The following is a 26,672-nucleotide window of genomic DNA, read 5'->3' as shown; positions in this document are numbered from 1 at the left end:
GAGAGACCCAGAGGAAGGAGGACACTTGAGTCAAATGGCTCTTTTAAGGGTGCTGGAGACAGACTCAGTGTGCTCCCATATCTAGAAACCCAGCCCCCCACCTCCCGCTCCAAGAATCCAGGGCCCGGCTCTCTCTCTTCTGAGCTTCCCTCAGCCGTGGCACCCCAGCCTCTAATTGACTTCCTTCCTCTCTGGAGCCTCCTTTTACTCTTTGCAAGTGGGTATGTTCTGGTTTGCTAATGCTGCCATTATGCAAAATACCAGAAATGGACTGAATTTTATAAAGGGGGTTTAATCAGTTACAAATTTACAGTCTGAAGGCCATGAAAATGTCCAGATTAAGGCATCAACACACATATACCTTCACCGAAGGAAGGCCAATGGTGCCCAGAAAACCTCTGTCGGCTGGGAAGGCATGTGTCTGGCATCTGCTGATCCAAGGTTGTGTTCCAGCTCCTCTCTCAGCTCCTGTGCATTCTTCAAAATGTTGCTCTTGGGATGTTTGTCCTCTCTTAGCTTCTCCAGAGCCAAGTGTCAGCAAAAGTCTGCTTTCAGTGGCCATCTCCAAAATGTCACTCTCAGCTACTCTCTGGTCCTTCTGTTTGTGGGCTCTTTTATATGACTCCAGTGATTAAATCAAGACCCACTTTGAATGGGTGGGGGCACACCTCCACAGAAATAATCTAATCAAAGGTATTACCCACAATTGGATGGGTCACATCTCCATGAAAACCATCTAATTCAAAGGTTCCAACCTAATCAACACAAGATTGCATCAAAGAACATGGCATTTGGGGGCACGTAATACATCCAAACCAGCACAAGATATTTTTAGGAACAGTAGAGATTTTCATCTGTTTGGTTGGTTAAATGACTGGAGACAGGGGGATGGACAAGATGAACCTCTTCGGGTCCCAGGCATACCTAAGATGCAAGAAACCATAACTGTGGACCTTGAAGGCCCTATGCCCAGGTTTGGTAAGATCTTCGTCTTTTTGCCTACTCTTGTCCAACCCTTAGGAAGGCTCCTGAAGTGCAATGGAGACTGCATCCTGTGGCATCCTGCTTGTTCTGGTTTGCTAAAGCTGCTCAAAATACCAGAAATGGATTGGCTTTCATAAAGGGGATTTATTAAGTTACAAATTTATAGTTCTAAGCCCATAGAAGTGTCTAAACTAAGGCATCAACAAGAGGATACCTTCACTAAAGAAAGGCTGATGGCATCCAGGACACCTCTGTCAGCTGGAAAGGCACATGGCTGGCGTCTGCTGGTCCTTTGCTCCTGGGTTCTGGTTTGAAAATGGCTTTCTCCAAAATGTTTCTGGGCTTCTGTCTCTTAGCTTCTCTCAGCTCTCTGCTTGGCTCTCCTGGGTGTTTCTTTCTAAGCGTCTGGGAGTTCTCTCTTAGCTTCTCCGGGGCAAACTCTGGGTTTGCTCCATCTCTTAGGTTAGCATCTCCAAATGTCCTTCTGTCTGCTTCTGCAAGCTTTTCCAAGCATCTGAGTCTATGTGGGCTCTCAGCTCTCTTAAAGGACTCCCGGTGATCTAATTAAGACCCACCCAGAATGGGCAGGGTCACACCTCCATGGAAACTATCTATTCAAAAGATCTCACCCACAGTTGGATTAGTCACATCTCCACGGAAACATTCAGTCAAAAGCTTCCACCCTAAACCACCAAAAAAAAAAAAGTCCCACCCTAATCAAAAGCCTAATAAGTCTGCCCCCACAAGATTGCATTAAAGAACATGGCTTTTGCATGGGACATAATAGAATCAAACCAGCACATGTTCATGAGGTCATATTGGGTGGGGGGTCCCACCCCTTGATGATGGGGTCCCAGGATTCTGGTCCTAGGCCAACATCAGGGCTCACCTGATGCCTAGGGGCCAAGTCATACAAATCCAAAGGAAGTCTTGATTTCTGGCAGAAACAGCCAACACACATAGGTGTCCATTTTGCCAAGGGGGACTGGGTAAGGGAAAGAAGAGATGGCCTTTCTCTGCATGGGAAATGAGTATGCCATCTCAGCTCCCCGCAGTTGCCACTACCCTAGGATGAAATAGTTCTTTGGCTCTTCAGGGCTGTGGGTTTCTCCCCATTATTCTGTGAACCATCTCCTCCATCCCCTGTCCAGGCTAAGACCTCCAACTTCACAGATAGGAAGAACTCAGGACCAAAAAGCATCAGAGAAACAGTCCTGAGCTTTCCCTATTTCCTTTACTCTTGATCCCAAATTTTAATGGAGGGAGGTCATGGAGTCTTCTGAGGGGATATCAGTAAAAACAGACATGGCCTGTACTGGTTGGGCTGTTTCCAGATGTGAGTTGGGGGTTTGGGTGGGGTCGGGACAATCTCGATATTAAAACCATTTCTTTGGGATGCTGAGCTTCAGAGATTCTGGTAGGTTAGAGCTAGGTAGAAGCTCACCAAGATCTCATTCGGCGGGGCCATTTCCAGAAGTAAACAAACCACCCCACACCCCCCACCCCGCCTTCATCATCCTTCATCATCCCTTAACCCACTAGTTTCACTCCCCAGCATGCCAGCCCCATGCATGGCTTCCATGGAGCCCTCATCTCATTCTGAAAATATCTGGTGTATTTGCTTATTTAGGGTTGATCACTCATCCACCCTCCCCACTAAAATATAAATTCCATGAGGAACTGATCAGCAACAGAGCCCAGTGCCCAGCACTTGGTGAGCTCTCTGTGAGCGCTGGTCGAATGAAGGAATAAAATGCCCAGGTCACCCCGTCAGAGTGGGGCCAAAAGTCCCAGCACACTGTCATTCCCATCTTCCCTTTGTCAATCTCGTCCCAGGGGTGGTCTGACTGGTCTCAAACACCCCGCCTCAAGTCTGAGCATGGCTGGAGCTCGGGGTCAATGAGAGGACATGGGGGACTCAGGGAAACACTCCGAGAATCTGGAATAGAACAGAAAGGGGCATGGAGCACCCCCGGGTCATGAGGCATGGGTCTGAGCACTCTGCATGTCTTAGCTTATTGCATCTTCCCATGCAGGTGTTTGCTCTTGGTCCATCCACTAACTAGCTGTGTGACCTTGTATGCTAGCTCATCAGCTCTGAAAGGACAGATACTGCATCTTGTTCACTGTTTCACCCTCAATGTCCAGCACAATGCCTCTAGTATGTGGTATGTGCTCATTATATTATTAACTAAAAAAAAAAAAAAAGTTTGGTCTAGCTCTATCCTAGGATGCTGAGATTTCTTGCCCTTAATTGCCTGTTGTTTTGCAGTACGTGGACCAGTTTCCCATTTCCCGTGGCTCGGAGGCCTTGAATCTTGTCTCCAAGAGCCTGGCATGATCTCAGACTTAGCATTCACCCAGATCCCTGTCCTCACTGCTCAGCTCTGGAGGAAGAGAGAGTTGGCCGGAGCAGACACGTGGTTACATGTGGTTACCCAACAACACGTACAGCTCTTCCTTTCACCCATTAGCCAAACTGGATGGAACACAGCATCTGGGCCACGATCCCACACACTGGTACAGGTGACAGATATTCAAGCAAGTCCCTCAGCTTGGCAGGGCAGCACTTACAGTTTTCAGTTTACAGATGTGGAAACTGAGGCTCAGAAAGGTTAAGCCACTTGCTCACAGTGAGGAAGTGCTTCAGTAACCCGGCCTCAAATCCAGGACGGCTTCCCCAGGACTGCCCTGGGGTTGAAGACAAAGCCCTGATCCATGTGTCCAAGGAGGAAGCTGCTGAAGGGGTGACTCTAGCCCCACCTGGGTGCAGAAGCTCCTGGCCCCTCCCACCCACCCACCCCTCTCCTTGCAGCCTTGGAAGATCAGAGACCAGAGCGGGATTCCGGGCACTAAATTTTTGCTGAAGACGTCAGATGTGTGCACCTCTTCACTTCAGCTGTCTAATGGCACACTGACTTGCCGGCTCAGTTTGTTTCCTTGATGTGTGTGCTCTTCAGTCCCCGGGAGCCCAAGAAAGCCTGGTGTTACATAAGCACCTCATCAGGATGAACATCCAGCTGCTTCCTCCCAGCCTCCCACCCTGGGGGAGCACTTACCTCAGCCCCCACACTGCCCCAGAATGCGGAGAGGAGTTTTCGTTCCTGACAACTGCCCCCTTATGACTGGGCAGTCGGCCTGTGGAGCCTGGTGCTATCTGGGGCATAGCCAGGCAGCTTGCTCCTCTTGTAGCGGAGACGGGAACACACGATCCTCTTCTATTCTGACCTCCCGGGTCCCTCCTGAGCATCCTGGCATCCCGAATGTCACTTCTGTGTTCATAGAAAACCTGCGCTATGCCAGGCTCTGTGCTGGGTGCCAAGGATCTAAAGAGGCATAAGCCAAGATCCCTTCCTTGGGAAAACCCATGGCACAGCTGAACAGACTTTCTTGCAAAGAAATAGCTCCAAATCAGCAGGGATATTACTGAGAATGGTATGTATTCTGGGGACCTGGAGTGGAAGGAGGTAGCAGCTCTGCCTGGGGGAGACCGACGGCATTTGCACGGGCCTTTGAAGGACAAGAAGGCATGGGAGTGGTGAGGAGACCAGAAACTGGAGGGCTGAACCAGGCCACTTCTCCTGGTCCTCAGATACTCCTGAATGGATTCTGGTCTGGCCGGACCCCCTCTGTTTTGGTTTGCTAAAGCTGTCAAAATGCAATATACCAAAATGGATTGGCTTTCATAAAGGGGATTTATTAAGCTACAAATTTACAGTTCTAAGGACATAAGAGTGTCCAAACTTAGGCATCAACAAGAGGATACCTTCACTGAAGAAAGCTCCTGGCATCTGGGGTTCCTCTGTCACATGGGAAGGTACGTGGCCTGAGTCTGCTGGGCCTTTCCCGGGTTAGCTTCTGGTTCTGTGGCTTTCTCAAAAATGTCTCTGGGCTTCTGTCTTAGCTTCTCTCTCAGCTCCTGTGCATCCTTGCTTGTTTTCTCCCAGGGTGTTTCTCTCTAAGCGTCTGGGGTGGGGTGGGGGGGAATCCTCTCTTAGCTTCTTTGGGGCAAACTCTGGATTTCATCTCTTAGCTTCTCTCCTGGTTCTGGTTTCAATGGCTATCTCCAAAATGTCTCTGGGTGTTTTCTCTCAAAGCATCTCTGAACTCTCTTCAAAATATCCCTGCCTTTTATCCTCTCATAGAGCACACCAGTAAACTAATTAAGACTCACCTTGAATGGGCTGGGTCACATCTCTGTGGAAATAATCTAATCAAAAGGTCCCACCCACAGTAAGTCTGCACCCACAAGACTGGATTAAAAGAACATGGCTTTCTGGGGTACATCATAGATTCAAACCAGCACCCCCTCCCACCTTGGCTCTTGGAGGGAACTGCAGGCTGGGGAGTCCTGGTACCTGCTTACTTCATCTCTATGTGCCTCAGTTTCCTCCTCTGTATAATAGAGACAATAATAATACCTACATGCTAGGATTCCGGTGAGGACTAAATGAGATACTACATGTTAGTGCTTAAAGGAGTGCCTGGGGCATGATAGGCCCTTGACAAGTGTGAAAGATTATTACTTTTTTCTAGTACTATTACCACTTTTATTGCTGACCCAAGGAAACTTCCAGGGACCCTTAAAAAAAATGCCTTAGAGGCATAAAAACACTTCCAGTTGCCCTTGAGTCTCTGTATGCTATCAGTTTAAATTCTTCACTTTGAACTTAAACATATCAGGAAGGGCCTTCCTGTTCTTTCTTGACCAGGAAATGAAAAACCCTTTACAAGACCAGGAAGCCCTTGCCATGGGAGCTGCTTGCACAACGCTCAATGGCCTTAGTAGAAGTTGTGTTGTCTGGGATGGAAGTCTGAGCCAATAGCTGACCTGTTAGCTCAGACTCAGAGCATATGGGTGCTTTGAAGAGCTCTATAACTGTCTATGACCCCTTGAAGAAGCAAACTGAAGCCCACGGGCAGCCCATAGGCCTTGGCGGTGAAGGCATGGTGGGTCCTTAGCTTTCACTGGTGACAGCAACCAAAGTGCCCAGCACTTATCAGGATCCAAACCTGGTAGTCCCACATACTGGGTGAGCTACATGCACCTCTTGTTGAGCTTAGAGCCCTGCCCTGCTCTTCAGAACCCAACACAGACTTTCATCCAGTTGCCCAAGCCAGAAATCTGGGTCTCGTCCTTGACACCACCTCTCTCCCACTGCTGTCCCCCTTTCCAATCTTGTCCTTTCTCCATCCTTAACAGCTCACAAATGCATGTGGTCCTCTCCTCCTCTGTGGCCACTTCCTTCCGGTGGGCCATCACTATCGCTTGCAACAGCTGCCTAGATATCTCCTTGCTTTTTCTTTTGCCGTCCTCCAATCCATTCTACATACCAAAGCAGGAACGATCTTTCCAAAACACAAATCTGGCCTATCATTGATGGGAAAGCTCTGGTGAGGGTCGGGGGTGAGGGTACCACAATGCTGTGAATGCGATTAACCCCACTGAAGGCGTGCATGAGGGTGGTTGAGATGGGAAAGTTTATGTTGAATATATGTTTCCACCATAAAAAAAGAAAGAGCAACCAAAGAGAAAATGACAATTAAATGCACTATGAGCTCCTGGACAGGATACAATAATAGAAGAGAAAAGGCTTACAAGGGCATTATTGGGACATAAGAAAGAAGTGGAATAGGGACTGTAAGCTTCGTATCAATGTTAAGTTTCTTGAACTTGATAACTGCACTCCAGGTGGTTACATAAGTGAATATCCTTGTTCTTAGGTAATATGCATGGCAGTATTAAATGCCCAAGGAGCATAAGGTATACAACATACTTTCAAATGTTCAGAAAGATAAGTAGGTAGATAGATAGACAGACAGATGAAAGATAGATAGAGATAGAGAAGAGATGAGAAATGATAGAGATAAGTAGGTAGGTAGGTAGTTAGATGTTAGAAAGAATGATACAGCAAATGGGGCAAAATGTTAAAATTGGTGGATATGGGTATCTGGGGTGGGGTGTATGTTGGAGTTCTCTGTATGGGATTTGTATTATTTTTGCAACTGTCCTAACAGTTTGACATTATTGCAAAATAAAAAATTTAAAGAAAAATAAATCTGGCCTAATCAGTTCCCTGCTTCAAACTCCTCTATCTACATCCCCCCTCAGCCCTCGAGGTCCCTTGCAGCCTGGTGGTCAAGGCATCTCCGTGAGCTCTGTCAAGACAACCCCTGTCTCACATGATAGTCCCATCAGGTGGGAAATTTTACAGTTGGCCTCACCTGCCAAGCTCCCTCTGGCTGCTAGGACCTCATTCACAAGTTTCCCCCTGCCTGGGACACTCCCACCCACACTACTTGGTGACTTGACTAACTCCCCAGCCATCATATCTAAACCTTGACCCCTCCCTCCAGGAGACTTCACTGATCCCACAAGATCAGATTAGGTGCCTTCCTGGGGGCCCTCAGAGTGACCTGTCCTTGCCCTGCCTACAATCTTATCACTTTGCACCCTAAGAACCTGCTTACTCGCCATTTCCATTTTGTCAGACGAGTAATGATTGAACAAATGAATGAATGAACAATGAACAAACAACTAAATGAGTTAGCATATATAAACCGAAAAGGGCTTGCTTCATGCAAAATAATAGGAAAACATCAGCACAGTGGAAGCTGAACGCCCCAGGTGGGAAGGAAGATGCCAGACGAAGATGTGCAGAGGTTTGGGGGCTGCTCTAGGCAGGCACAGAGCAGGGGCGGGGGCCTGGGGACTGGCGGGAAAGGCAGGGCAGAGCCCGGGAATATCCTTCTTCACGGCCCCCTTCCCTCCTGCTCCAGAGCCCGGACCCCCATTCCTGCACATCTCAGCTACCTGGGAACAGTTTCATCGAGAAGGAGACTTACTCTCTATTTCATAAACTTTCTTTAAATTAAAATCAGGCAACACACACACATACACATATACCCCACGGACATCTTCGTCGCTGAAAAGTTGCTCCCTATAAAATAAGAGAAGCTGTTTAAATGTCTTCTTTCCAAGCTAGCCCCACAGAGCTGGAGCTGAGAATACATTAGCCTTTAATGAAGTGAAACTCTCATCTTCCAGGAGACACCTCATTTAGCGCAATTGTTTCAGAGCCATTACAGAAAGACAATTACAAGGAAGCGGGGAGAGTAATTGGAAATGCTGGCAGGAGCTGGGCGAAATGATAATAAATAAAAATATTCAACCTAATAAGCTTCCAGGAGGGGGTGGGATGAAGAAAATCAACATAATTAGAACTGAACCTTAGCAAGGAAAAACAGACAGCAGGGTGGCAAGTGCTCAACTTGTACAGGAAGAAAGAAGAGGGAACGCACAGACGGCAAGAATGTGGGGCCGCAGGCCGCCGGCCCCCTCTGGAAGTTGCTGGAAGGCAGAAGGGGTGCCCGCAGCCCAGCGCCTGTTGGCGGCTCAGCGTGGGCTACTCCCGGCTACGGAAACCTGGGGGCTGTGGGGTCCTCCGCGTGCTGAGAGGGAGGCAGAGGGAGGCTGCAGGAGGGGGCAGGGGAGGGGGTGCCCTGGGGAAGTTTCTCAGGGCCTGAGTCCTGATTCTGCAACAAGAGACTTTGCCTTCAGGGCCTCAGTTTACTCATCTTTAAATGGGGCAGATGAACTACAAGATCTCTCAAATCCAACTCCAATGTTCCGTGTGTCTTTCGTGAAGTCCTGCCCTTCCTCTGCTCGTGTTCACTTCATATCTAATGGGGCCCCTCTGGTTCTGACGTTTCCATGTGGGAACACAGAAGGCTCTGTTAGAGATTCCGCCTCATCATCAGTTATATAAAAATCATTTCTGACCCCACCCTACTGTCCCCCAGGGTGCACTGATGCCTCCCGGCTTATTCTGGGCCATACCCAGTAAAGTCTAGCAGAGTTCCAGAACAGGACTGCATTAATTGACAGGTCCACCTCTCCCCGAAAGGCTGTGAGGACCAGAGTATTTGCAGAGGAAACGTGAGGCCTGGGATCTGCTTCAAAATAACCCCAGCAGAGAGGGGAGGGTTGATAGTTGTCAAAGTTGGGAGTACAAGAAATTCATTCTACTCTTGTTGTGCTTTTTGAAATACGTTTGAAAATTTATAGTATGAGAATTTTGTGTTTGTCTTTTATTTATCTGTCTGTTTTTGGAAAAAGCGATGTAAGCAACTTGAGGTCTGGGACCCCAGATTTGTCACCCAGGATCTAACTCAGCGTGTGCTGCACAGTGGACACGTAACGGTGCTGGGAGCCCGAGTTCACTGGGAGCAGACAAGTGGGGGTTAAATCAAAGTCGAATTTTAAAACTTTAGATTCCCGGATAGTCTCAACCCATTCAATTAAATGTAATCCATGCAACACTTATTTACTAAGTGCCTGCTATGTGCCAGGCCCTGGAGATTAACAGGGAATTCCTTTCCTTAAGGAATTTGCCATCTTGTGAGATTCAGGTGGTAAAGTTTTATACACGGGGTGAGGCCCCCTTGGGGGCAGGACATTTGTCCAGAAACACAAGCAAATATGTAGGCATCTCGCCTGCTGGACTGAGGACCAGTGGTCCCCAGACTTTTTTTTTTTTTCACAAGTTACTGTCAGCAAAAAAATTGTAATACACCCTGAGATATACCTGTATATAAATATTATATAATGTATAGCATATATCTAATAATATTATATTATTATATGTATATAAATGTTAGACATACTACTCTACCAGTATATCATGTGTGTCTTATGGAACACATCCAAAAAATAGAAATCTAAGCAGGATGAGATAAAAATACAAATTAATAAAGTTGTGATATTTTCTTCTCTTATTCCAATGGATCGTCTTGCTTACTCTGTTTTCGAGACTCCCAGGGTAGAGTATCTGTATCCTGGGACTTGACAGGCCAGCCCTGCAGAGGTAATTCCAGTCTGCTCAGCACACCAAGCAGAATTTAACACTTGTTTTTCTTTTGCTGGCCATAGGATCCAGTTTCCAGTAACTGGTGACAAACTTGCCTCCAGGTCCGGAGAACCCTGGGGCAGAAAGTCAAAGCGGAGGATGGGAGAAGAACCTGGGCACCTCCCTCTGAACCAAATTGGGAGTAGTTCGATCATTCATTCATTCATTCATTCATTCGGCCAACACTCACCATCCATCCAGAATGTACCAGGCACCCTGCCCGTTGGAGCGGGAGATGGAGAAGGAAATCACCCAAGGACCCTGCACCGACACAGCCTAATGCTCCCAGAGCACCTGGCCAGTGTTATGAGGTTCGGGAGGGAGAAATTGCTTTCCACCAAGGGATTTAAGACTTTGTGGAAGAGGTGGCGTGAGAGCTAGGGAGGGTGGGTAGGGCTTGGCCATGGAGAGAGAGAAAAAAGACTTTTCAGGAAAAGGAAATGTCCTTGGCAGAGACACAGGGGCAACCAATTAAGGGGGCCATTCTTCTCTGCCAGTCCTCAGCCCCATCTGGAGACCCCGCATCCTGGAGCTGGGTGGGAGAGAGAGAACGCTCACTAGAATTGCAAATCTAAGAGACAGGGGAGGGTTCTCAGGCTGAACATCCTGGAAACCAGAGCGAGGCCTGCTCTGACAGCCTCCCTTCAAGCCCGCCAAGAGTGAGAGAAGCTGCTGAAGTTGTCCAACAAAACAAGCATTGATGGAGTGCCAGAGGTTAATGGGAGAGGAAGGTATTCTAATAACTGGCTTTCTCTCCACGAGTGCAGAACCGAGCACGATCTGGCCTGGAGGCGGGGGACAGGAAGGATGACCCCGAGGGCCATTCTAGCTCCAAGATCCTGCACTTTTGGACTCTTAACCCTTGGAGAGCTGGAGAGCCAGGCCTCTCTAGTACGTATCTAATTGAAATACAGTGTGATAAATGGTCACAGAAGAGTGCCTGGTGTACACTGGCAGCTGAAGGAAGAGCACAGATTTCTCAGCACCGGGAAACAGAGTTCAGAGCAGGTAAACAAGGGCGGGGAGGGGTGGCATTCTGGGCAGAGAACCTCATGGGTAGAAGCAGAGCAACACAAAAGAGCACAGAAGCCCAAAGCCCTGCTGGTAGAGGCTGGTGAGGGTCCTGAGAGCCTGCAACAAATCCAAAGAAAACAGGAACCAAGGCCCTGGGTAGGGAGTGGTGGTGGGGGGAGGAGTCTCCTCTCAGGCTGGAGGAGTCCCTGGGACCCCTCTGTGCCCTTTGCCGGGTATGACACACAGTAGGTGCTTAATAAATGTGTGTTGATTGTTGATTGTCATTTCTAAAGAGTCAGGGCTGGGACAAGCAATTCATTCTTATAAAGCCCAGGCAGTGCCACATGCTGAGATGCATTTATTAAAGTCTTTTGATGAGGGAGGAAGGGAAGAGGGAAGGAAAGAGAGGAGGGAGGGCTGAAATGGGGGGATGCCCAACCTCACCTCCACAGCCACCCCACCACCACCCCCACCACCCCTTATCACCCAGGATCAAAGCACATGGGGTCTCCAAGGGCAGGTAGGCAGGGGACATGGAAGAGAGAGGAAAACAAAATAGAACAGCCAGGCACTGACTCCCTTTGCTGGGTCCAGCACGCCTATCATTTCCTTTAATTATCCCAACTATCCCGTGAGATGAGATTATTATTACTCTAACTGCTGGGAAAACTACAGCAAAGGCATGGCCGCAGCTCGACAGAAGGAGGAGGTGGGAGGACGGGCTTTGAACTCAGAGTCCCCCTTCTCCCTCCTCTGGACGCTGCAGCGACTTGGGGACTACAGGGCATGCTGAGGATGGGGAGGGAGGGGGAGATGATGGTGCCAGCCCAGGTTCTGTGCCCTCCCATCTCCCCAGGCTCTGCCACCCCCTGGACATCCCTAAGTGAAGCCCCAGGGCTTGGTGAGTCCCTTCCTCTTGGGGCTGGGTGCCCCAGAGCCCGAGCAGGAGGTGGCTGGCAACCCTGTGGGACTCTGAAGTTCTCTGGTGAGGGCGGTTCAGAAGGATCCCGAGTGGGTGAGGTCCACAGTAGCCTGCACCCACTTCCCACCCGGGGTCCCTGCTCCCGCCTTGTTTTGCGTTTGGCATCTACAAAGGCAGCAATCACCCCGAAAACCACTAGACCCTCCCAAGCCCTCACACCACTCCCATCCAGGAGCCTGGAGCCCTGAGTTCCAGTCCAGCTCTGCCACCAAATCCTTTCTGGTCTTAGGCTAGTCGTTGCCTCCCTTGAGCCTCAGTTTCCCCCTTGGTAGTACAATGAATCCAGTGGGCTCTAAGTTCCCTTCAGCAGCACGTGAGCCTCTTTCTCACTTCCTGGACTTTTCCTTTTCTTCCCTGCCCCACCCCACAAAAGCCAGGGTTCCCTTCCCACCCTCTAGGCCCGCGCGGAATCCCTGGCTGAGCCCTCCCCACAGACAGGCTAGCATAGGACCAGGGCCTCACTGAGACAGGCCAGGGGGTGTTGGGCAGGGCACCTGGGGAGATGGCAAGTTTCCTGGCTAAAAGCCAATCCTGGCTGCTTTCTTTCAGACAGATGGCCTAGGGCAGCAGAAAGCACTTAGGCTTTGGATTCCCGCAGACCCGAGTTCAAATCCCGCCTGCTCCACTTCCTAGCTGGCAGCATGAGCACCGCGCTGGGCCTTTCTGAATCTCGGCCCTCTGCTTCACCCCATTGTTAAAGGACCTCCAGCTAGCACAACAGAGAACGCAGGGGACGCAGATTAGTATACCGGACTAGAACTAGTCAGACTCCTAAGGTACTTGACAGTCCCACGCTCAACCAGTCCCTAAGGCTGAGCAGTTTCAAGATGAAAAAAATCCCACCTTCCAGCAGGAAAGGGCTCCCCCAGGGAGAGACCCGGGTGGGTCACTTGAATGTGATCCTCTTTTTTGTGGTTGTTAATTGGGCTAAAAGTTATAAAACAACAGCAGTGAACTCCTGCTTCTGGAGTGCTTGGCCCCAGATGGGGAGCAGGGATATTTGTTCAACTCACCCGACCTCCCCTATTGACAGAGGGGAGGGGGTCCGGAGCCCTGACTGCCCCCAACATGGGCTCCTGCCCCAGACAGTGGTTCAGCCTGCGGTGGACGCCCCTGCAGACAGCCCCCCAGGCACTACTCCCTCCCCCAGACGCCCACTCCGACCCAGCCTAATTCGGTCCTAAGTATTCCTAAGGCGCCTTCCAATTTCCCGCTGTAATAAATGGCACAGAATGCAAATGGAGGTGGATGTGGGACACAGATGTTTGCACTAATTTAATTGAGGGAACACCTTGGATTAAACACTTTGCAAAACACTCACAAATAGGTTCAGTGCATTCAATAATGAAAAGCCTCCCAGCCCCCTGGCACTTTGCTGAGGCTGCCTGTGGGTCCCGGAGAACTGCTGGAGGTGGGGAGGCGATGGGGGAAAGGACCTGGAGCAGGCAGGGGGCGAGGTGCCTCCGAATCTAGAGAGGTGAATGAGTCAGGTTCCAGGGAGGATTTCCAGCAGATTCTCTGCCAGCTGGGGCCCACCAGCCAACAGATAGAATCCGGATGGGGAGTGGAGGGGTGGGCAGTGCCTACCTCCCCAGGTGGGTACCTGCTCAGGTGTAGGACTCAACAAAAAGGCAGGTGCCTCCCCATAACTCCAACCTGGAGGCCCCACTGCTCACCTGGCTGAGGGCCAATCACCAATCCAGATGGGATTGTGGTCCCCAGACCCAGGTGTCCCAAGAGAGAGATCAACCTATTTGACCTTTGGGACATAGGAATGGGTAGGAAACATCGCAGAAATTTGGGGGTTCATTTGCAAGGCAGTGCTAATCTTGCTGAAGCTTCTTTCCCATATTCCCCTGCAGTTTGAAGGGCCTTTGGAAGCTCAAATCTTGTGCATCTTACCACACCCCAACTCTTCCCTTCATCTTTCATCTATCCATTCATCCGCTCAGTTCTGGGGCTACAGAGGTGAGTAAAGCCCAGAACTTGTGCTGGAGGTGCACACTAGCAAAGCAGGCAGATATTAACTGTCACAGGGACGATATGAGAAATGCTCTCATGGAGGGACATGTGGTAACCTGGGAGCTTGAGCAGAGCTCAGCAACTTGGCATGACAGGGTCAAAAGTCCAGTAGAGAAAAAGGGAAACGCATTTGTGGCTGAGGGAACAGCATATGCAAAGAGAATGAGGCAAGGAGGTCCGGGCATTACGGAAACTCATTTCTGTGGACCCTCCTGGGGGACAGGTGGCACGAATGAAGTGGCCACTTCCACGTTCCTCCCACCCCACTAACAATCCATGGGGTCCAGAGGAGAGGGCGAGGGCCACCGGGCTAAGGCTGTAGCCTCTGGAAGTTCCCACAATGGGCAAATCTGGAGTCAGTTCCTATAATGACTGCACTGTAAGTCTCAGAGTTCAAATCAAGCCTAGATGATTTTATATTCCTGAAAAAAAATCCTTAATTTTCAAACAGTATGATCATTTCAAGTGTAATAACCATTATAATAATAACCTCTTATACTTGTGCAGTGCTTTATAGTTTATAAAACACTTTCACGTATCTCTTCTAATCCTCCACCAAAAACCCTTTGAGAAAGATAGGAGAGGCACTATTATCATTCTTGCTTTCTGGATGAGAAAATGAAATCCCAAGGTCGTAGCTAAGTAAATAGCAGAACCGGGGCTCAAACCCAAGTCTACCTGATGTGGAAGCACATGTTTATTCCATCCCTCACTCGTGCATTTGCCAAGTTCTTGCTGAGCACCTGCTATGCTCATAGAAACACTGTGGACTCAGAGCAGAGCATGGTAGGGATAGATTAAAAGCTGAGACGAAGAGACAAAATGCTGGCAGGTGTGCCTGGCCCACAGGGAAAACACCAGGGCCGCAAGCAGAGCACCTGAACCTCAGGAACCAAGAAAAACACAAAACACTCTCTTCAAGAACTGCCTCACTCTCTCATGCACACACACACCCATCCACCACAGCCTGCATGCACATGTGTGCACACGTGCGCGCACACACACATGTACACACATCTGAGCCAGTCCTCCCTGGCTGCTGTCCTCCCCGGCACAGAGTGCAGACTTCTCCACCCCTGCCACCCACTGCTGGTTGGTATCAGTCGCCTGGGAGGCTGCCCCGGGGAGCACCCCCAGCACACACAGACAAATGCACACACACATGGGTGCAACACACACAGGCATTTCAACCCACACGTGATGACTGGCATCTTGGGGAGGGAGGCTGGGTTGCACCTCCTGGGCAGCTTGGGTTCTAGTTGGGATGGACAGACTGATGGAGGGATGGGATGGGGAAGGGGACTGGGAAAGCAAAGGAGCTTTCTGCTGAGGCCCTGCCAGCTAATGCAGACCCTGCCTTGCCCTCCATGAGGGCAGACAAGCCTCAGTTCCCCCTGAGGGACCATGTGAGGATGTGTGAAATGGGACAAGGACCCAACCTTGTGCAGGACATAGCATGCAGAAGGGGGTCCACAGACACCCATGAAATGATGGTAAAGGATGAGCAGGTAACTGTGGAGAGCCTCAAAAGAATCAACCCACTGGCTCCCCCCAACCATCATCAATCCTGGAGAGTGGAGGCTCACTGAAGAGTGTCTGTACATCACTGTGCCCTCTTCCCTTCGTTCATTCATCCTTTCCTTCAACCAGCCTTGTAGGGTGCCTGATATGGCCAGGCACAATCCACGTGCTAAGATTAAGAGAAGACTAAGAGTCAGTCCTGCACTTGCAGAGATGAACAGATAACCATGCTCAAGGTCCCATGATGATAGAAAGGATGGAGAAGGAGTGTGGCAGTGTCAGGGTGTGCCAGGTTGGATGTATTATGTCCCCCAAAATGCCATGTTCTTTGATGGAATCTTGTGGGGGCAGACGTATTAGTGTTGATTAGGTTGGAATCCTTTGGCTCAGTGTTTCCACAGAGATGTGACTCAATCTACTGTGGGCGAGGCCTTTGATTGGATAATTTCCATGGAGGTGTTGCCCCGCCCACTCAGGGTGGGTCTTAATTAAATCACTGGAGCCCTATAAAAGTATTCACAGACAGAAGGAGGTGCTACAGCCAAGAGGGACACTCTGAAGAATGTGCAGGAGCTGAGAGTGGAGCTGGGATCAACAGACGCCAGCCGCGTGCCCTTCCAGCTAACAGAGGTTTTCCAGATGCCAATGGCCTTTCTCCGGTGAAGTTATACTATTGTTGATGCCTTACCTTGGACACCTTTATGGCCTTAAGACTGTAACTTTGTAACCAAATAAACCCTCTTTATAAAAGCCAATCCATTTCTAGTGTTTTGCATAATGGCAGCATCAGCAAACCGGAACACGGGGTTGCGGATAGGCAGGGAAGATCTGTAAGGAGGCAGCCAAGGAGAATATAAGTGACCCAGGGATCCTCCAGGCTGGGGATATTCCAGACAGAGGGAAAAGCACAAGCAAAGGCCCTAAGGTATGAAAGCATCAGAGTATTTGTGGGGGGGGATTGCACAATCCGGTATTTGGGGGTTTCAGGAGTAGGTGCGTGTCTGAGCATCTGTAGTAATTGGGAGGAGGGACCAGTGAGGGATGGTGGGACACAAAACAGGAAAAGTAGACCAGGGTGGAAACTGGAAAGCCCATGGTCAGCCAGGCCAAGGAAGCTGACTTTTAGCCTGTAGACAGTAGGGAGCCATGGAGGATGGTTGAGCAGGGCAGTGACGTGGATCTGATACGAACAACAGCCTCCAGCAGGTTCCAGCCCTTGCCGGGCACAGTGTTAGGCTCCTCCTTCAAGGACAGCATGGGGCAGGCTATCCTAGGATGACTGATGATAAAAGAAATTGACTGGGTGTTCGATTCATGCAATTGTCCCTGGAGAAACGGCCAGTTTTGGAGCCATGTTTCCTCTCTGGAGAGCCAGCCTGCTGGGCTACTCCTTCCCCACCCCTCCAGCCAGAGCTGCTGGGAACAGGACTGGGAAATCTTTCAGGGCCTCCTGGTAGGCCTCGTGGTTCTCCCTCTGGAGAGCTGGGAAGAACTTAAGAATGGCTAAGCGTGAAAGTAACAGGAGCCACCAGGAAAGGAAAAAAGGGATTTCCCTTCAGGATGGACAAAGATTTATGACTGTCTGTATTTCCAGAACAAGGGACAGGCAGGGGCTGGCGGGCAGCCACCTTGCAGTTTCCAAACCCTGCTCAAAGCCTCTCTGCCCTCTTCTCCACAGGGAAACTTCTCCCTCCCTTTCTTTCTCTTCTCTCTGCCCTCCCTCCCTTCCCTCCTTCCTAGCTCCTCTCCAGAAAGGTTTATGGGGAAGACTCCAAATAGCCCCTCTCCTGCAGGCATAGTCACACCAACTGAAAGGAGATTTAATTAGCAAAATCTCGTTAGGCAAACGAAATTATCCGTAAGACAATACTGCTCTGGACAGGGGGTACAATTAAACAAAGCCATTAATTGAGAGAGTGGCTTTGGCAGCTCCCTGGATGCATGCATCTCTGGGAAGTCTCTTTGCCTCCTTGGGCCAGTTGAACAGACCCTTTCCCTCCCCACCCCTGGCGGCCCCACCCCTCCCCGCTTCACATCCGCTCTTGCACAGCCCCTCCAGTCGGGGCCCTCAGACCTCGCATCTCATCAGCGGCCTCTCTGCCGCCAGATTCCTGCTCAAGTGTCTTGATTGCATAATGTCTATTTGCATAATGTAAATTGCAATCTCCTAGCTCGGGAGACTGGAATCACAGAACAGCCATTATTTTTTACCACTCCACAAAAATTCCACATTTAGAAAGCAGATTTGCCGCTCGGAAAGCCGTATAAATCTGAATCCGCCAGAACGGCCATTAAATCACCCCAATTAAGCTGGACCAACGGACAGCCCCTCTCCCTGCTTTCTGCACAGTCAAGGACTCCCAGCCCAGATGGAGGCCACGGAAAACCCGAGGCTGCGGCAGCGGGGTTGGGAGTGGAGCAGGAGCTGGAGAAGGGGCAGCAAAGTCTGACTTACGGACTTGGACACAAACGCCAAGCACAGACTTCTACCGAGATTTGAGAGAGAGAGGAACCAGCTTTCCTCCTCCCAGAGTTTGCTCTAGGCTCGTTGTCTGATTTCTTTGGGGCACATGCTCTGATTGTCTGTAGACTTTTACTTTATGGATATGTGAGGAAGAATGCCTGTTTCGTCAGCAAAGTTAGTGGGGAGAGCCAAGGTTTGAGAAATATCCAGTCCCTTTAGCCGTCCTTCAGTAACTTTTTCTCTCTTCCCCCAACTCCTCTCCAGCCAAGTGAAAGAAAACACTAGGGCAAACCCTGTTCAGACTGGGCTAGGCGAGACTGGAACCTTAGCTCCCTCTAAGAGCTGTTGTCTAGGACTCACTGCAGAGAGAGGTGAGTCATGAGGCTTAGGAAAGGGGCTTTCCCTCTGACGGCCACGCACAGTATCAGTTTCTCCGCAGCGGGTACACGGGGTTACTCTCTTGTCTCTTTATTGCTCATTCAATATTCATTTGTCAAAGGGCAAGATGCTAATGTGTATTATTGAAATGTCAATAGTTTATGAGTGAATTTTTATGGAGGGTACAGTTAAAGGAAAGATTCTTGATCATCTCTGTAAGGGGCAATAGAAACGAATAAGCTTTTTTTCTTGCCTGCTTGCTTGCTTGCTTTCTGTCTGACTGTCTGTCTTCCTTTCTCCCTTTCTCTCTTTCTTTCCAACTCCACTTCTTAGTTATTTGCTGGGTGAATGAATGACCAAAGAATATTGAGTACCTATTATGTGCTTTAATGGGTGGATTTCATTTCACTCCCAGAGCAATCAGGAAGTATATACAATCCCATTTCCACTCTAGAGATGAAGAATCTGAAGACCAAAGAGGTTATGTAATTTCCCCAGGATCATGAATGTGGTGAATCTCCCAGGCTGGGACTCAAACCCCAGCTTGGGACTTCAAACCCCTAAGTCCAAACCTTCAGAATGCAAATGATCTTTCTCTTTTGATCTGTTTCCTTCACCTGCCCAAATGAAACATTAGTTTTCTGACCTAAATTTCATGTAAGGGGAAAGTAGAGAAGAGGAAATCATTCCATACTTTCATAGAGACACACAGCGCATTCTCAGAATCCTTTCTGCACATTCAGAAACTTAGAACTAAAGTGACATTTGATGTGCTCTCATCAGATGTCCCCACTACACAGGAGAGGAAACTGACGGTCGTGGAGCCCCACAAAGAAGTGGTTATGTCTCTAGAATCAGAGGGTACTGGGTTTGAGTTCCAAATCCATTACTAACTCACTCTGTTACTTACTAGGCATTCTCCTATCCTCTGAGCCTCCTCTCCTCTTCTGCAATACATCGGTAATAACAGTGTCTAGTAAATCAGTGTAAGGGTTCAATGAGAAAACATATATCAAGTGCTTAGCATAGCATCCAGCGTATAGAAAATGTTCAAAAGATATTGGCTATTGACATTATTAAGATTGATATTAAGCTGACTTGTGGAAGAACCCAAGACTCCCTCCAAACCCCAGCACCTTTTCATCAACACCAAGCCCCTCTTTCCTGCCCTCTCCTTTTTGACATTAGCCATCCTCAGATCTTAGCCATATGGGAAGACAGATTGGTTTTGTTTCTGCTCCTTGGTTGTTTGGGTTCTGCTTCCGTCCCATTAAGTCACAACAAGGCATCCAAGGCACTCACATCCTCTTCCAAAATTTAGCTGCATCTCGGTCTGGAAAATGGAGGAAGGAAAGGAGCCTGGTTCCTTAAGGGCACAAATCCCCCAGGTATAGTACAAGGAGGAGGGGAAGGAAGGAGAGCAGAGAAGGGGAGGTTGAGGGGAGGCAGGCAGAGAGAAAGGGCTGTCCACACTTCAGTCCCCAGCACAGACCCCTTTAGCCTCTTAAGTCCAAATGTTTGGCTGAAGCCTACTGCCTCTTGGAACGCCATGGAGAAGGGATATGGGGAGCCCCAGATGCAAATGTAGGGCTCAAAGCTTGGGGAGTCTTTGGTCACAGGTGTAGGTCCTGCCCCTAACCTGGCCCCTCCAGCTGTGGGCTGCAGTCTGGACCCACTACTGCTGAGATGGACTATGAGGTAGAGGTATCTACCAATTGCGGAACCTTCTAGAACCAGCTCAGGAGCCCGGGAATGTCCTACAGGAAGGCTGGCTCGACCTCTGAGGGGTGCTTTAAACTTGGACTCTTCATGAGTTAATGGGCAGTTTGATTTTTCTAAGATGGGCGTTTCATTAGCCTGTCCATCTGGGGGGAGCAGATCACCCCCCAGAAAGAGTCCATTTCCCCCTTTCTGGGAAATACATCAGACTGCGCTCTGCCTGGTCACTAGCAGATCCATGAGTACCAGCTGTAACAGCTTGCATACTCCAAAGATGGCTGCAACAATATTTATCCTACCCCCCCATGCTCTTCTTTCAGGGTGATGTTGACACTCTTTCTTGGCGATGCTGGGGGTGGGAGAGAGGTCTGCATTCACCCCTCTAAACCTGGGGGGACCTTTACAACTGCTTCAACCAAGGCAACGCTTGCCTTCTGAGGGTCCATCCTAGAAGGCAGTGCATCTTCCACAGGGCTCTTGGGGTCCAGCCACCCCTGGGCCACTTGGACAGGGCGTGTGCAGATCTTCTGGGTGACTGCCCTACAAGCACTGGCCACCAGAATTGCGAGTGAACGCACCTCTAGATGATTCCAGCACCCAGCTTTTGCATTGCCCCAGCTGAGATCTCAGACATTGTGGGGCAGAGATGAGCTGTACCCACTGCGCCCTGTCTAACCTCCTGACTCACGGAATAAATGAACATAACCCGCGCTGCTGTTGTTTCCCATCACTGAGTTTTGGGGTGGTCCACTGCCCAGCCTTAGGAACTGGAATGCCACTGGAATTATGTTTGCTGTTTCCCTCTCAAATCCAGGCCTTGCTGCTTCTCTTCCTCCTCTTCCTCCTCCCTCCCCAAAAGGCGAGATCCTCAAACCACTCCCATGACCTTCTCATTTCAGAGCCCGGGAGCCTGAAGGAACCTGCCCTTCTGGTGGCCCAAGGCGAGGTGCCCGGCTGCCCCCAGCGACAAGCATGGAGTCTGCAGACCAGTTTCCCATGCCCTTGCCTCTCTCGGGCAGGTTCCTGCTCGGCTCGCTCCTCTCCCACTTGACATGACTTAGGAGGGCCCTCCAGCCTCCGGTGAGAGGAGACGTCAATGCTCGCCAAGGTCATTCATTATCGAGGCTTTCCTGGAACAGGAGGCAGCACCCTTCCCCTCCGCCTCAACCGGATCCAACCACCCCCACGTCCAGCGCGGAGTCGCAGGCCATTAGGCGGGAGCCCGGCGCCTGCTCACTCATGGGGCAGCCACGGGCGGGCTGTGAGACGAGTGCGGGGCGGCCACTCTTATGATTTATTCAAATGCTCATTACAGTCAATCTATTTTTACACAGAGGTGAAGATGTGCGCTGATAACGGTTAATCATTTATAATTCCTCGGGCTGGTGGGAAGCCAACGTATGATCAAAGTTGCAGTGGCTGCCCAGCCTGGTGGGGGGGCTCCACCGGACACCAACTAACATCTGCCCAACAGTGACCAGGTTGAGTGGGAAGTGGCAAGCCCAGCCCCGGCCCTCCCGGAGCTCACTGCCTCACTAGAGAGGGAAGAGTCCAGCGACGTGTGGGGCAGCACATGTGCGAAATCGCCAAGAAGCCCGGACGTAGCTGGGTCCCACAGATAGGCATGCTTTTCCCAGGTGGGGGCACCATCGTGAGCAAATACGCATGGGTGTGAGGTAGAGCTATTACTGTGCTCGTGGGAGGAAGGCTGGCCACAGTATTTCCTTTTGCCTCCTCCCACCTTCCCAAAAATAACCAGATGTAAAAGCAAGCACAGGCTACAAACTTGGCCGGGTTTGGGGACTGGCGTTGCCACTTCCTCCTCTCGCTGCCTCCCTAGCTTAGCCCACGGTTGCTGGTGGCTGGGGTCTGCATTGGCCTCGCAAACCCAAGAGCTTCCCCCACCAGCACTCAGCACACACATAACGCATCTAGTCCACCTTGATCAATAAAGTCTAATTAAATAGGATGTCATATGACGGGGCTTCTTTGTCACTTTCAGACATAATCTAATTAGAGTGCCACTGTATTTTACGTTCTGTCTGGCTCATTGTTGTATGTTTCTCTTGCACAATGCACGCCTGTTAAAGATCAGGTTCAGGGCTGGTCTTTAACCCGTAACCTTATGGATTCAGTGTGGAAAACGCCAGTCAAAGTTACTTACAGTTCACAGCCCCTTTTCTGGTGAGCGGCATGGAAGATGGAAAGCCTTAGGGTCCTGGTCCAGACTTCACCTGCTGATAAACGAAAACATCTTTACAGACTGCATATGATTCTGCTGAGAGTGAGAGTGGGGCGAGGATGGGGGCGAACCCAGAGGTGGGTCTGGTTTAGGATGAAAGCCAGTGCTGGGGGAGTCCCAGGCCCACAGTGCTGAGTGGGAAAGTTTCCCGAGTAAGGGATTCCTGGTGCAAAACAATTATTGTTTAGAGGTCTAAGCGGGACAGAGAGAGAGGATCACTCTGTTCTTTATCTGCTCAGTGCCTCTATTTCTTATAATTTCATCCCCTTCCCAAGAGGAACCCTAGAGGAGAAAAAAAAAGGCTCATGGGCTGTTGAGTGTCCTGAGCCAACCAAGGCAATAACCATTTACTAACTGGTGTCCCCCATCTGATGGAAGACACCATGTAAAGGGACAGAGCAGAGGAACCCCTGGGAAAGCTGACCATCTACATGGGGAATGCTGCAACAAACAAATGAACAAAACACAACTGATCCTATTGTTTATGGCAGGGTTACAGAAAGTCTTGATGCTGGAGAAAACTTTCGAGGAAAGTTGAAGGAAGGGTCCAGTTGGGCTAGATGGAAAATGTGCAGGGAGAAAAAATGATGAGGGCAAGAGTAGAAAAAGATTAAAAAAATTAAAAATCTGATCGCTTGTAAATCTCTTTCCGGGATAAAGCAATAAAAGAAAAAAAGGCAGCACATGTTTATCAAATGTCTATTCTGTGACCTACACTCTGCTGGGTGCAATGGGAACAAAATGCCTGGGTTGTGCTATACAGCTGCTGCCTTGTCATTGGGGAGATAAGATTACCCATATGAACCAACATCAGATGGGAAATGACCATGTATAAAGTAGTATAAACTGTGGTAGGAACTATAAGTCCTCTCTCTAGAGAGAAGTGGAGTCAGCAAGAGTTGAAGGAGCCAAGGAAGTTTCCAAGAGGAGGTAGAACTTGAATGGAGCCTTAGAAGATTGGACAGGCAAGACTTGGCTTGGTGGAAGGGAGAAAGAGGGCATTCCAAGAAAGGGAAGCAATGTGAGCAAGAGTGAGGAGGAGAAAAGCACAGAGTATCCTTGGACAACACAGAGGCTGGACTGCCTGAAAGAGACTACATGGGGGGGAAATGCTGAGTTAGCAGAATGGGCCAGAGCCCCCAGGTCATTGAATGTCAGTCAAGAGAGGTCAGGCTTGGGCTGTGAGCTCAGAGCACCATCAGAGATTCTTCAACCAGGAAATGATACGATGGAAGAGCTCTCATTAGGACAGAGAGTTTTCTTGGAAGGGGTGGAGTGGCAGTTAGAAGATCAGGCATGGAGTGCAGTGAGATGCTTCTGGAAAGGAAATGTCCTGCTTGTCCATGAAGCTGTCGCCCAGGCTGAGGCTTTCCTCTCAGGCGGTGTACTAACATCTGCATGACCAAGGTTAGGAGCTCACGGGGGACCTGCAAGTCCTTGAGGACAAAGATGCGTCTTATGCATTGTTATATACCTAGTACCTATGCCCAGAGCACGGCGGGTTCTCAGGAAATATTGCTGAAATGTTGAACACTGGACCCTCTTCATTACGGCTAGAATCCACAGCCAGGTTCCAACGTGTGTTCTTCTAAACTATTTATACATTGTCACGGAGCACTAGATGAACCTCATACAAGAAGTCTCTAGATTAAATTACATGGAGCTGCCCTATCTCAGCCCTCTGGGAGCCGTCCGCCTGAGACAACAGCAACTTGGAAAAAGACTTGGCAGACTTGCTTATCCCATTTGTGTGTAATGCAAAGCTGGGAAGGAGAGCTTCTATGCAGGGGAAACTGATTCAAGATGGTTACAAAGTTTTGAGCCACTGGGAAGGATTAGCCAAAACTAAAATCTCAATTTTTTTCCTCTATCCGTTTTTATTTCTTGCACAATAACATCATGACAACTATCAATGAAATGATTTCAAAAACAAATATTGCCCACAGTCTCCTCACAACAAACCAACAAATTATTGTATTCCATGTCCACATGCAAATCCATTTTTTAAAAACAGAATTGTAGAGAAAAGACTTGACAAGAAGATATTCACCAAATCCTGCTCTTACTTTCAAAAATCCATTGTAAACACACACGATCGGGTGATCTGGTTTATAACAGTGGCTAATTAAAAAAGAACCTGAGATATTTGAGTTAAATGCAAGCTCAGTATGAGTCCATGGCATGCTACTGCTGCCAAAAAACACAAAATATGATCATAGGTTGTGTTCATAGCCATACAGTATCTAATTAAGGACTGAATGAGCCCTTTCCCTTTGGACTTATCTGTCCATATTAGTTTTAAATGCAGTGCTGATGTCATATTTTAAGAACTTTGACAGTGATGGGTAGAAGAGAGAGGTGAGAGAAGATATGAGGGGGTTAAGGGGCAGGCTAAAACTCTAGTGGTTGAGTATAGGCTCTGGAATCAGCCTGTACAGGTTTGAATCCCAGTTCCACTTACTAGGAGCTGAATGACCGTGGATTAGTTGTTTAACTTCACTGTGTCTCAGTTTTTCACATGAGAAGAGGGGCTAATAAAAGTCCTACCTCTGAAGGCTGAATTAATTAATATGCTTAAAGTGCCTCACACAAAATAAACACTCCTGAATGTTAGCTGTGGTGGTTGTTATTTCCACTACTATTAGGAGGCTACGAGGTAGAAGATACACTGGGAGAAAGCAGAGGTGCACCTTCTTTTGTCCCCGTCTGCAAGTTCCCACTGGTCCTGGTTCTGTTGGCTCAAGAAACACTATCACTCTCCATGTCTCAGTCCACTGAATATTTGAAGAAACTGTGTGATAGAAAGGCTGTCGCTCTAGAGGGTAGGATTACGACCAATTGGTAGGTGTTAGAGGAAGCCAACCTTCAGTTCAGTAGAAGGAGTTCTCTAGCCATGAGAACCAACCAAGAATGAATGAGTTAGGCTCCCTCGGGGGTAGTGAAAGCCCCAACACTGAAAAGAGAATCCCGCCCTGGGTGAGAAGCTGCTCCAGGACCATGGCTCCCCAGATTCAGTTTCACACATCAGCAAAACATTGAAAAAGTTGATGATGATGATCAGGTTGACAAACTTATTTTGATAAAACATTCATGGTGTCTTCTTTCACTGTCATTTCATAAAGTAATTCAACCCCCAAAAGTTGGGGAGACAAAAATCTCAGAATAGAGGGCCAGTCATCCTTTGAGTTGACTCAAAAGAGCATCATAAAAAGCATTGTCTCTGTTTCTCTCTCAATCTGTCTCTCTATTTCTCTGACTCTCTCTCCATCTCTTTCTCTGTATCTCTTTGTCTTTGTGTATCTCGCTCGTTCTCTGTCTCTCTCTGTATATCTCTCTCCCTCCCTCTCTCTCTTTCTCTGTCCTCTGTCTGTCTGTCTCTGTGTGTGTCTCTCTCACATGCACACACACACAAAACCTCCCCACATTGCTCTTTTTTCCACCCATCACCATGCACCAGTGGAAAAGTCTCCCTGGACCACACTGGACCACAGCAACATGCTGGGTACTGTCCATGTGAATATTTTAGGGTCTCCCAAGCCAGGAGTCTGTGACCCTGGCAGGCAAATGATCTTGTCAAAGGCCTTCGGACAAGCATTCACACAATAATGCAACCAGAATTTAAACTGAGGTCTGTCTTATTTGCCATGAAAATAAAATGGAATTATATATGCATAAAATTGACCATTCACATTTATAAATATGAAGTAACTTGTAAAATGGTAAATAAGGAGGGAGTTTGGAAAAGAGGTGGAAAGAAGTTCAAAACAAGGCTTCCCATAGGAGGTATTGCACTTGAACTTGACCTTGCATCCTCAGGGATAGCCAGATGAGCATCCATGAAGCATCCATGAAGCACACCTATGTAAGCTGGAGGGATGAAGGGAGATGAGCTTGGGGTTACCAAAGCCGTGGGGTCTGCCATAGAGAGCACTGGACCATGGGGTCACCAGGCAATGAGTTCACACCCTGATTCTGTCATTAACTTACTGTGTGATCTTGGACAAGAAGCTTTAACCACTCCACCCCTCAGTTTCCCCATCTGTAAAATGATAGGATTGGACTACTCAATGATCCTTATAACAAAATTCCATCTATGGGGTTGCCCAGACTAACTCAGGGAGGGCTCTGAGTCTCTTCCTAGGGTAGCTCTGAATATCATGGTGGCTAAGAGGAAAGAAGCTTAGTGGGTCCATCACTCACCCATCCGTAACCTACGTGAACCCCAACTTTCTCATCTTTAAAAGGGGGACAACAGTAGTGCCTTTAAATGAGATGATGCATGTACTGCATTTTGCACAATGCCAGGAACATAGGCACAACTTAATAAATGGGGGTTATTATTGTTATTGTTCAGTGTTTCGAGGTAAGGTCTGGCAGCTACTGAAAGGGAAAACGAGGCACATAGAGAAGCCCAAGGACTTCCACATTTATCCGACA

The 26,672-nt window shown here is 49.0% G+C and overlaps 1 protein-coding gene across 2 annotated transcripts in view; it reads right to left on the bottom strand.

Moving 5' to 3' along the window:
• PKNOX2 (PBX/knotted 1 homeobox 2) overlaps positions 1 to 26,672 on the bottom strand; it is a 275,626-nt gene that overhangs the window by 183,091 nt on the left and 65,863 nt on the right. For both annotated transcript variants that reach the window (XM_037841879.1, XM_037841880.1), the window contains exon 2: positions 22,158 to 22,230. The gene's annotated coding sequence lies outside the window, so the exon portion shown is untranslated. The remainder of the gene's footprint in view (positions 1 to 22,157; positions 22,231 to 26,672) is intronic.

This window comes from Choloepus didactylus, chromosome 6 (genome assembly GCF_015220235.1).
Source record: "Choloepus didactylus isolate mChoDid1 chromosome 6, mChoDid1.pri, whole genome shotgun sequence".
NCBI classification, from domain to species: Eukaryota; Metazoa; Chordata; class Mammalia; order Pilosa; family Megalonychidae; genus Choloepus; species Choloepus didactylus.
The sequence above is the reverse complement of the archived record's forward strand: the minus strand, read 5'-3'. Positions and strand labels throughout refer to the sequence as shown.